Here is an 11936-nt window from a genome sequence, read left to right as displayed (position 1 = left end):
TTGCTGGGAATCAAACTCAGGACCTTTGGAAGAGCAATCAGTGCTCTTAACTGCTGATCCATCTCTCTATCCCCTGACATTCCTAATTCTTAAAGAGTATCTTGACATTGTAGGTACATTTTGATCTATAGTAATACTGTGGCAATGTTAAGTAACCATCAGGCATAACCCCAGAGACAGAAACACAGATTTAGTCACTTATAGATTAATTTTTATAAGTGACTAATTTCTCCTTCTTTTCTTTGGTAATTCAAAATTTCTTGCTCTATCATCCACTTCAGGGTTTTTTCTTAAAAACTTGGGTGAATGTCAGGTATGTACTTGACAGGCATAGGCAGGCTGATCTTGGTGAATTCCAGAGCATTCTTTTAGCCTTTTTGACCAACCATAGCTACAGAGTGAGACCCTGTCTCAACAAAACCAAAGCAAAGCAAAGCAAAGCAAACCAAACCAACACCAACACCAACAAGCAAAAAACCCCAAAACCAAAACCTTTGATTTAAACAGGACAGTAGAGTTGCAGAGGAAGGAAGTAGTTCATCTTTGGTAAGATGGAGGAGTCTTTGGTAAAAGTATCTATGAAACTCTTAAAGGAAAAGCTGAGATTCACTCAACTAGATGGCAGATTCACTCAGCTACATGGCTGATTCAATCCTCTCTCTACATACCAGAGTTAATTCCTTTACCAAATCCAACAGCTGATCCATGAGCCCCACCCTGATGCTGTCACAATCTAATCAGAGGAAGAATTTGTGTCTCTGGGAAGCATGCATTCAGTAGGATATTCTGGTTTCATAGGTCGACCTGGTTCTAGCTTTATACCATGGGTATCAAACTTAGCAACAAGTGCCAACATGCAGAGCCATCTCAATGACTCTAGACTTGAATTGTCTTAGTATCTATATTTTATGATTTATATAAAATAAAGACGATGTTCATTTTCACATTTTTAGAAACACTAAACACTAATTTAGGGCTTTCTGTGTAATTCCTTCCATTGGTAGATTGCTTGTTTAGCATGGAAGAAACCATGGGCATATTCCCACCTGACCCCTAATACATTGGACATGGTATCAAATATAAGTACTTCCCAGTGGAAATTCAATGCAAGGTAAAAGTCATTGTATGAGTGAGGGTTCTCTAGAGTAACAGAACTTATATTATGAATCTTTCTCTCTCTTTCTCTCTCTCTCTCTCTCTCTCTCTCTCTCTCTCTCTCTCTCTCTCTCCCTCTCTCTCTGTCTCTCTCTCCACCCACAGCCACCCCACCAACACACACATACACACATGAGCACAGCATTTTTTAGAATTACTTACAGGATATTCTCCAGCTAATCCAGAGATGTCTGAATGGAAAGTCCAAGAATCCAAAGTTTCTCTGTCAGTATCTCAGCTGGTCTTCAGTAAAAGCTGTAATCCCGAAGAAATAGGCTCTGATGCCAGAGAAGGAACACACTTGCCAGCCAACCAAGAGCAAAATGCAAAAGTTTCCTTCTTCCATGTCCTATTTATTTAGGTTAAGTGCAGAGGGTGTGGCCTAAAATAAGGGTGTGTCTTCTTATCTCAAGATGAGGATTAAACGCATGGAAGACACGACTCTGTAGTTAAATCACTTGACTGTTCTTCCAGCGGGCCTGGCTTCAATTCCCAGCAACTACAAGGCAGCTCACAATCATCAACCCTCTATATCTTCAATTCCAGAAGAATCAGACACTCTCACAACAGACATTGATACAGGCAAATCACCAATGCACATGAAATAAATAAAATGAAAATTACAAAATCCTCCAAGAGGAACTCTCAATTCTGAATATCTATGCTCCAAATGCAAGGGCAACCACATTCATTAGAGACACTTTAGTAAAGCTCCAAGCACACATTGTACCGCACACGATAATGGTGGGAGACTTCAACACACCACTTTCATCAATGGACACATCGTGGAAACAGAAACTAAACAGGGACACGGTGAAACTAACAGAAGTGATGAAACAAATGGACTTAACAGATATCTACAGAACATTTTGTCCTAAAACCAAAGGATATACCTTCTACTCAGCACCTCACGGGACCTTCTCCAAAATTGACCATATAATTGGTCACAAAACAGGCCACAACAGATACAGAAATATTGAAATTGTCCCATGAATCCTATCAGACCACCATGGACTAAGGATGATCTTCAATAACAACATAAATAGTAGAAAGCCAACATTCACGTGGAAAATGAACAACACTCTTCTCAGTGATACCTTGGTCAAGGAAGGAATAAAGAAAGAAATTAAAGGCTTATTAGAGTTTAATGAAAATGAAGCCACAACATGCCCAAACCTATGGGACACAATGAAAGCATTTCTAAGAGGGAAACTCAAAGCTCTGAGTGCCTCCCAAAAGAAACTAGAGAGAGGAGTACATACTAGCAGCTTGACAACACACCTAATAGCTCTAGAAAAAAAGGATGCAAATTCACCCAAGAGGAGTAGAAGGCAGGAAATAATCAAACTCAGGGGTGAAATCAACCAAGTGGAAACAAGAAGAACTGTTCAAAGAATCAACCAAAGGAGGAGCTGGTTCTTTGAGAAAATCAACAAGATAGATAAACCCTTAGCTAGACTCACTAGCGGGCACAGGGACAGCATCCTAATTAACAAAATCAGAAATGAAAAGGGAGACATAACAACAGATCCTGAAGAAATCCAAAACACCATCAGATCCTTCTACAAAAGGCTATACTCAAGAAAACTGGAAAACCTGGACGAAATGGACAAATTTCTAGACAGATACCAGGTACCAAAGTTAAATCAGGATCAAGTTAACGATCTAAACAGTCCCATATCCCCTAAAGAAATAGAAGCAGTCATTAATAGTCTCCCAGCCAAAAAAAGCCCAGGACCAGATGGGTTTAGTGCAGAGTTCTATCAGACCTTCAAAGAAGACCTAATTCCAGTTCTGCACAATCTATTCCACAAAATAGAAGTAGAAGGTACTCTACCCAACTCATTCTATGAAGCCACAATTACTCTGATACCTAAACCACAGAAAGATCCAACAGAGATAGAGAACTTCAGACCAATTTCCCTTATGCATATCCATGCAGAAATACTCAATAAAATTCTAGCTAACCGAATCCAAGAACACATTAAAACCATCATCCATCCTGACCAAGTAGGTTTTATTCCAGGGATGCAGGGATGGTTTAATATACGGAAATCCATCCACGTAATCCATTATATAAGCAAACTCAAAATCAAAAACCACAGGATCATCTCCTTAGATGCGGAAAAAGCATTAGACAAGATCCAACACCCATTCATGATAAAAGTCTTGGAAAGATCAGGAAGTCAAGGCCCTTACCTAAACATGATAAAAGCAATCTAGAGCAAACCAGTAGCCAACATCAAAGTAAATGGTGAGAAGCTGGAAGCAATCCCACTAAAATCAGGGACTAGACAAGGCATCCCACTTTCTCCCTACCTCTTCAACATTGTACTCAAAGTCCTAGCCAGAGCAATTCGACAACAAAAGGAGGTCAAGGGGATACAAATTGGAAAAGATGAAGTCAAAATATCACTTTTTGCAGATGATATGATAGTATATATCAGTGACCCTAAAATTTCCACCAGAGAACTCCTAAACCTGATAAACAGCTTCGGTGAAGTAGCTGGATATAAAATTAACTCAAACAAGTCAATGGCCTTTCTCTACACAAAGAATAAACAGGCTGAGGAAGAAATTAGGGAAACAACACCCTTCTCAATAGTCACAAATAATATAAAATATCAGGGCGTGACTCTAACTAAGGAAGTGAAAGATCTGTATGATAAGAACTTCAAGTCTCTGATGAAAGAAATCAAAGAAGATCTAAGAAGATGGAAAGATCTCCCATGCTCATGGATTGGCAGGATCAATATTGTAAAAATGGCTATCTTGCCAAAAGCAATCTACAGATTCAATGTAATCCCCGTCAAAATTCCAACTCAATTCTTCAACGAACTAGAAAGAGCAATCGGCAGATTCATCTGGAATAACAAAAAACCAAGGATAGCAAAAAACTCTTCTCAAGGATAAAAGAACCTCTGGTGGAATCACCATGCCTGACCTAAAGCTGTACTACAGAGCAATTGTGAGAAAAACTGCATGGTACTGTTATAGCGACAGACAAGTAGACCAATGGAATAGAATTGAAGACCCAGAGATGAACCCACACACCTAAGGTCACTTGATCTTCGACCAGGGAGCTAAAACCATCCGGTGGAAGAAAGACAGCATTTTCAACAAATGGTGCTGGCACAACTGGTGGTTATCATGTAGAAGAATGTGAATGGATCCATCCCTATCTCCTTGTACTAAGGTCAAATCTAAGTGGATCAAGGAACTCCACATAAAACCAGAGACACTGAAACTTATAGAGGAGAAAGTGGGGAAAAGCTTCGAAGATATGGGCACAGGGGAAAAATTCCTGAATAGAACAGCAATGGCTTGTGCTGTAAGATCGAGTATTGACAAATAGGACCTCATGAAACTGCAAAGCTTCAGCTAGTCAAAAGACACTGTCAACAAGACAAAAAGGCCACAGACAGATTGGGAAAGGATCTTTACCAATCCTAAATCAGATAGGGGACTAATATCCAATATATATAAAGAACACAAGAAGGTGGACTGCAGAAAATCAAATAACCCCATTTAAAAAATGGGGCTCAGAGCTAAACAAAGAATTCTCACCTGAGGAATACCGAATGGCTGAGAAGCACCTGAAAAAATGTTTCAGCATCCTTAATCATCAGAGAAATGCAAATCAAAACAACCCTGAGATTCCATCTCACACCAGTAAGAATGGCTAAGATCAACAATTCAGGTGACCCTGATACAGCTGTCTCTTGTGAGACTAGGCCGGGGCCAGGCAAACAGATAAGTGGATGCTCACAGTCAGCTATTGGATGGATCACAGGGCCCCCAATGGAGGAGCTAGAGAAAGTGTCCAAGGGGCTAAGGAGATCTGCCACCCCGTAGGTGCAACAACATTATGAACGAACCAGTACCCCAGAGCTCTTGAGTCTAGCTGCATATGTATCAAAAGATGGCCTAGTCGGCCATCACTGGAAAGAGAGGCCCATTGGACACACAAACTTTATATGCCCCAGTACAGGGAACGCCAGGGCCAAAAAGTGGGAATAGGTGGGTAGGGGGATGGGGGGTCTGGGTAGGGGGGACTTTTGGGATACCATTGGACATGTAATTGAGGAAAATAAATACGTAATTCAAAAAATATTAAAATAAAATTACAAAAAAAAATTTGAAGTGTATTTTCCTACTTCAAGTTCAATGTAAAAATTCCTCCCAGGTGTGCCCTCAATTTAGTTAATGGAGTTGATGTAATCAAGTTGATAACCAAGAGTAGTCATCCTAGGCACCCTCTATCAGCCTCAGCTAGCTAAGTTGAGTCTAGCCTGCTACATGAGAGTGTCTCAGAGGAGAAAAGGGAAGACAGGAAGCTCAGCATACTAAAAGCTAAAGTCATAAATTGACACTGCATTGAAACAGGATAGCTAGTTAAGGAATAAAGGGTTCCAGAAAAGAGAATTGGCCCCTTCTAGTTGTTTTGATTGGTTTCTGTCACTTAGCAGCTGACATCCATGGGTATCAGCATAAGTCATCCAGGTCATATATCAGCCTCACATAAATTCCTGTGGCTCTTAGGTAAGATCCTTCCCATAATCCTTCTCACACATTGCAATACGCTTTTCTGCTCACCGAATAGACTCACTAGCTTTGCTGATCTGTGACTTACTGTGTTCTCTTCTGTGCTGGTCCTTCCCGTGGCTCTTCATTGAACCCTGGGGCTGAGATGGCTCAGCAGTAAGCACACTTACCACTCTTGCTAAGGACCTGTTTGGTTCCAAGAACTCACATGGGATCCTATAAGCATTGTCTATAGTCTACTCTTGTGAAGACACCATATACAGACCCATCCTAGAGGGACCTCAGAGCAGTTGAACTGCTGAGGACCCCCTGCACTCAGAGCAGTTGAGGATTAGCTGAATTCACAGCAGTTGGACAACAGCTTGACTGCTCCACTGAAGACCCAATAGTCTGAAGACCTCCCAGGAGATCTACTGCAGCCAGGGCAACAGATCAACAGCTTCTCTGTCCCTGTGTGGAGTCCCCAGTTGGAAGGCCCCACAAGTGGTCTGCTACAGCCAGGGTTGTGGTCCAACCAGGAGACCTGAAGCAACCCAGGGACAAAAGAGGTGGACCCCAGACAGTCACACAGACCAACAAACACCAGGGATATCCATGTGGTAAAAGGCAAGGTCAAGAAAGTAAGCAACAGAAGCCAAAATACATACATGGGCATCATCAGAACACAGTTCTCCCACCACAGCAAGCCCTGAATACATCCACACACCTGGAAAACCAGAATCTGTCTAAAAATCCTATCTCATGTATATAGTAGAGTGCTTTAGGAGGATTATCAATAACTCATGGAAAGAAATACAGACAAACACAGGAAAACAGGTGCTGGAATTGGGTATTTACTTTATTTACATTTCAAATGCATTCCCCTTTCCAGGTCTCCCCTCCAGGAACCCACTATCTTACCACCCCTCCTCCTGTCTCTATGACAGTACAGCCCCAAGGGCCTCTCCTCCCACTGATGTCCAACATATTCTTGTTTCCTTTGCTGTCTACAGGAACATTTTGACTCTTCTTCTCTGTCGATTTTGGATTATCTTTTGGAATGTGACTGTCTCTTGTTGAAAGCTTTACTGGATAGTTGCCACCTAGATTTCTATTTCTATGACTTTGTCCAGCAGCATAGTCTCTGTGCCCTCCTGTGAAGGGTGAATTACTGATATTAGGAGGTAAGAGTCTCTGAAGAAAAGTCCTCTCTATTGGCCTAGGGTCTAGGTTGTGTTCCTACTTCTTGCCCTTTGCCTAGTCTCATACCACTGGTAGTATTTCCTCTCCCATTCCTGGTAGCGTTCTATCTCTTCTTGAGGTACATCGAGTTTAGTGGGAGACTGTCCCCTAAATGCTGGAGGAGATCTGGACCTTGAGTGATATCCTCTATAGGGAGAGGACTTTGACATAGATCTGTGATATCCATGAGATCTGGACCATGAACGGTCACTGCAGATCTTGCCTCTGCCTCTTCTGGAAGATGGGGATGATTGTGAAGAAGAGTGAGAGTGTGAGCTGCTGAAGGACTGAGAGTAAGAGCTTGAATGTGTTGAGCCAGACCTTGACTTTGAGTCAGTGTATGAACTTCTTGAATAAGATGACCCACTATAGGGAAATTTAGACTCTTCCTTTAGTCGTTTTTGCTCTCTATAGAATTCTTCCCTGGATAAAAGAGGTGCTTGTGTTGTGGGGATGGTATTTGAATGGGCAGTGTGAACTCCTGATGGAACCCAAGCTGTTGATATATTGGCAGGAGCTGGTGGGAATCCTGGAGGAGAGACACTATATCCTGCTGGTGGAGGCTGGCCAGGAGGAAACCGAGGAGGAAACCATGGGGCAGGTACACCTGGAGGAAGAGGAAGCATATGTGGAGGAGACGGTTGCAAAAGAGGTGGTGGAATAGGCATAAAGACTGGAGTTGCTGGTCGTGGTGGGCCTTGACTGCTCTGTGATGGTTCAGTGTAGCCTCGCCCACGTTTTATTCCTCGGTAACAGCGTCTCTCTTCACTTCTCATTTGCTGTGGTGGAGAAACTAGCTTCCCAAGCTTGTTGGAATGTTCCCAACCTGGTTGACCACCACTTGGATGAGCAGCATTTATTCTTACTGGACCAGTTGTGGGGATAAACTGTTCATGTAATAACGACTGTCCCAACAAAGGTGGAGTTTCAAGGACTGGCACCTGGCCACACTTTTCTTCCACAAGAGCAGTAACAGCAATTGAAGAGGCTTCCTTTGAATGTTCTGATGTAAGGGTGGCAGCTGGTAATAATTTGTTATCTGAATCCCGAAAGGGTCCATCTGATTTTTCTGAATGGTCTGATATAGATACTCTTGCAGTTGTATCAGGCACGGGAGCTGGGGCAGAAGATGGCTTTCCAGGCACAGAAGGAGCCAAGGAAGATGAATTTGAAGCTAATGAGGTTACAGAAGTAGTTGGGTGAGCTGAGGACGATGTCACTGGAATCTTCAGAGGATCCTGCTGTCTTGATGTGGGAGATTTCATAGGAGGCTGCAGGTTCTGCTGAATGAGTGCACTTGGTGGAGATGGTGGGGGTGGGGACGGAGTTACCTGTTTTCCGAGTCTCTTTGTATAGTCAGTTTGATTTTTAAAGTTATTAACAGCCTGTCGTAAAACCTTGTTGGCAACTAAAGCATCAGGAGAAACATCATTTTGATGACATGTTGGACATGTATGTTCATCTGACTCCAGAAGTGCTGTTCTTATACAGTCATCACAGTAACTGTTTCCACAGCAGGGGATGATAGCAGCATCAGTCATAGTGTCTTTGCAGATGAGGCACAAGAGCTCATCTGGGACAGGATCAGCTTCTTCTGAAGATGATGATGATGGTTCCTCTGGTAAGAAGGGTGGTTTCTCTTTCTTCCCAATTGCATAGGCCTCTGCATTTATAGTCGGTATTGCATATTGCCCAGTTTTTGTAAGCATTGCACCTTTCATATTAGGATCTTTCACTTCCATCATAAAACTTGTAGGAATTCCAGTGCTCTTTCTGATCCTAGGACGAGATTCAAAGTTCTTATTCCCATTTGTTGGGCAATTATTAATATAATGACCAGGTTTACCACAACGAAAGCAGGTGTAAGATGGAGGTGGTAAGCCTACTGGAGTTTTCTTCATGTCATCGATTGGGTTATATAAACGGCCAGATTGTATCATCATTGCTTTAATTTTGTCTTCCTCAGAAGCATTGGCCTCAGTCAGATTGGCAGTCTTTATAAGCTGGGCCAGAGAAATAGATGCAGAAGAGTCATTAACTGCTTTTGTAGTTCCCATTACTGGTTTAGTGTGACTCATTTGATATGTCTTGCTTTTAGACTTCACACCTACAACAGGAATTCTTCTGACAATCACAGATGAATTCTTAGGGATGAGCGCATTATCATCAGTATATTCTTCTTCCGTCTCTGCATTGGTGATCTGCAGATCACTATTGGCAGTTTTCAGCTTTTCTCTCCCCATAATCTGCTTCTTTAAGTAGAAGAGGGAGATATGGAGCCCATCAAAGGTGATGGTGTTGTAGCTGAGTTTAGAGGAAAATTTATAGTGCACACAGGACATTGTGGCAAAGGATTCCTTGGGCTAGGCAAGGAGCTGACAGCTGATGTTTGCAAATCCTGGAGCCCAGTCCTTTGGGTTGGAAGTAGCTCAGGTCTCCCAAAGATTCTGTAAGAGAATAAAGGATTTGTTGAGTCATTGTAGATTAAATCCATAAATATATGTCCATATCCAAGACCACACTTGTCATATCTGTGCCTCAATTCATGGGGCTGAATAAATTAACAACAGCAAAAAAAAAAAATAAATAAAAAAAAATAAAAAAAAATTCTCCAACTTAGAGAATAGAATCCTAAAGCCTCACAAGAGACAGCTATATCAGGGTCCTTTCAGCAAAATCTTGCTAGTGTATGCAATGGTGTCATCGTTTGGAGGCTGATTATGGGATGGATCCCCTGGTATGGCAGTCTCTAGATGGTCCATCCTTTCGTCTCAGCTCCAAACTTTTTATGCCAGGGCCTAGCAAACACAGAAGTGGATGCTCACAGTCAGCTATTGGATGGATCACAGGGCCCCCAATGGAAGAGCTAGAGAAAGTACCCAAGGAGCTGAAGGGATCTGCAACCCTATAGGTGGAACAACAATATGAACTTTATTTTGGTCTTAGTTGCGAAGGGATATACCTGTTTATTATTTTGGTATTTCTTTATTATTAATTTTTTTAAACTTGCTTATTCTGAGGTCTCATTCTCCAGCCCAGACTAGCCTTGAACTCAGAATCTTCTTGCCTCAATTTCTAGGGTGCCAGGTGGTGTTGCTAGTTTTTTTTTTTTTTTTGTTTAATTGGTCTTTCCCATTTTCTCAGTTAAGAACATGGAATTTAGCCCATTTTTTTTACCACATCCCTAAGTCTTTTAAGATTTACTTATTTCATTTATATGAGTACATTGTAGGTGTATTCAGACACATGAGAAGAGAGCATCAGATCCTATTAAAGATGGTTGTGAGCAACCGTGTGATTGCTGGGAATCAAACTCAGGACCTTTGGAAGAGCAATCAGTGCTCTTAACTGCTGATCCATCTCTCTATCCCCTGACATTCCTAATTCTTAAAGAGTATCTTGACATTGTAGGTACATTTTGATCTATAGTAATACTGTGGCAATGTTAAGTAACCATCAGGCATAACCCCAGAGACAGAAAAACAGATTTAGTCACTTATAGATTAATTTTTATAAGTGACTAATTTCTCCTTCTTTTCTTTGGTAATTCAAAATTTCTTGCTCTATCATCCACTTCAGGGTTTTTTCTTAAAAACTTGGGTGAATGTCAGGTATGTACTTGACAGGCATAGGCAGGCTGATCTTGGTGAATTCCAGAGCATTCTTTTAGCCTTTTTGACCAACCATAGCTACAGAGTGAGACCCTGTCTCAACAAAACCAAAGCAAAGCAAAGCAAAGCAAACCAAACCAACACCAACAAGCAAAAAACCCCAAAACCAAAACCTTTGATTTAAACAGGACAGTAGAGTTGCAGAGGAAGGAAGTAGTTCATCTTTGGTAAGATGGAGGAGTCTTTGGTAAAAGTATCTATGAAACTCTTAAAGGAAAAGCTGAGATTCACTCAACTAGATGGCAGATTCACTCAGCTACATGGCTGATTCAATCCTCTCTCTACATACCAGAGTTAATTCCTTTACCAAATCCAACAGCTGATCCATGAGCCCCACCCTGATGCTGTCACAATCTAATCAGAGGAAGAATTTGTGTCTCTGGGAAGCATGCATTCAGTAGGATATACTGGTTTCATAGGTCGACCTTGTTCTAGCTTTATACCATGGGTATCAAACTTAGCAACAAGTGCCAACATGCAGAGCCATCTCAATGACTCTAGACTTGAATTGTCTTAGTATCTATATTTTATGATTTATATAAAATAAAGATGATGTTCATTTTCACATTTTTAGAAACACTAAACACTAATTTAGGGCTTTCTGTGTAATTCCTTCCATTGGTAGATTGCTTGTTTAGCATGGAAGAAACCATGGGCATATTCCCACCTGACCCCTAATACATTGGACATGGTATCAAATATAAGTACTTCCCAGTGGAAATTCAATGCAAGGTAAAAGTCATTGTATGAGTGAGGGTTCTCTAGATTAACAGAACTTATATTATGAATCTTTCTCTCTCTCTCTCTCTCTCTCTCTCTCTCTCTCTCTCTCTCTCCCTCTCTCTCTGTCTCTCTCTCCACCCACAGCCACCCCACCAACACACACACACACACATACACACATGAGCACAGCATTTTTTAGAATTACTTACAGGATATTCTCCAGCTAATCCAGAGATGTCTGAATGGAAAGTCCAAGAATCCAAAGTTTCTCTGTCAGTATCTCAGCTGGTCTTCAGTAAAAGCTGTAATCCCGAAGAAATAGGCTCTGATGCCAGAGAAGGAACACACTTGCCAGCCAACCAAGAGCAAAATGCAAAAGTTTCCTTCTTCCATGTCCTATTTATTTAGGTTAAGTGCAGAGGGTGTGGCCTAAAATAAGGGTGTGTCTTCTTATCTCAAGATGAGGATTAAACGCATGGAAGACACGACTCTGTAGTTAAATCACTTGACTGTTCTTCCAGCGGGCCTGGCTTCAATTCCCAGCAACTACAAGGCAGCTCACAATCATCAACCCTCTATATCTTCAATTCCAGAAGAATCAGACACTCTCACAACAGACAT

The 11936-nt window shown here is 41.5% G+C and overlaps 1 pseudogene; it reads right to left on the bottom strand.

The window, feature by feature from the left end:
- Nucleotides 1-6591: 6591 nt before the first annotated feature.
- Nucleotides 6592-9263, bottom strand: LOC147003248 (E3 ubiquitin-protein ligase RBBP6 pseudogene; annotated as a pseudogene).
- Between the last annotated feature and the right edge of the window lie 2673 nt (nucleotides 9264-11936).

The sequence above is a fragment of the Mus caroli genome, unplaced genomic scaffold, assembly GCF_978045245.1.
Source record: "Mus caroli unplaced genomic scaffold, Mus_caroli_1 scaffold_8, whole genome shotgun sequence".
NCBI classification, from domain to species: Eukaryota; Metazoa; Chordata; class Mammalia; order Rodentia; family Muridae; genus Mus; species Mus caroli.
Note: the sequence above shows the minus strand (reverse complement) of the source record. Positions and strands in the feature narration are given on the sequence as shown.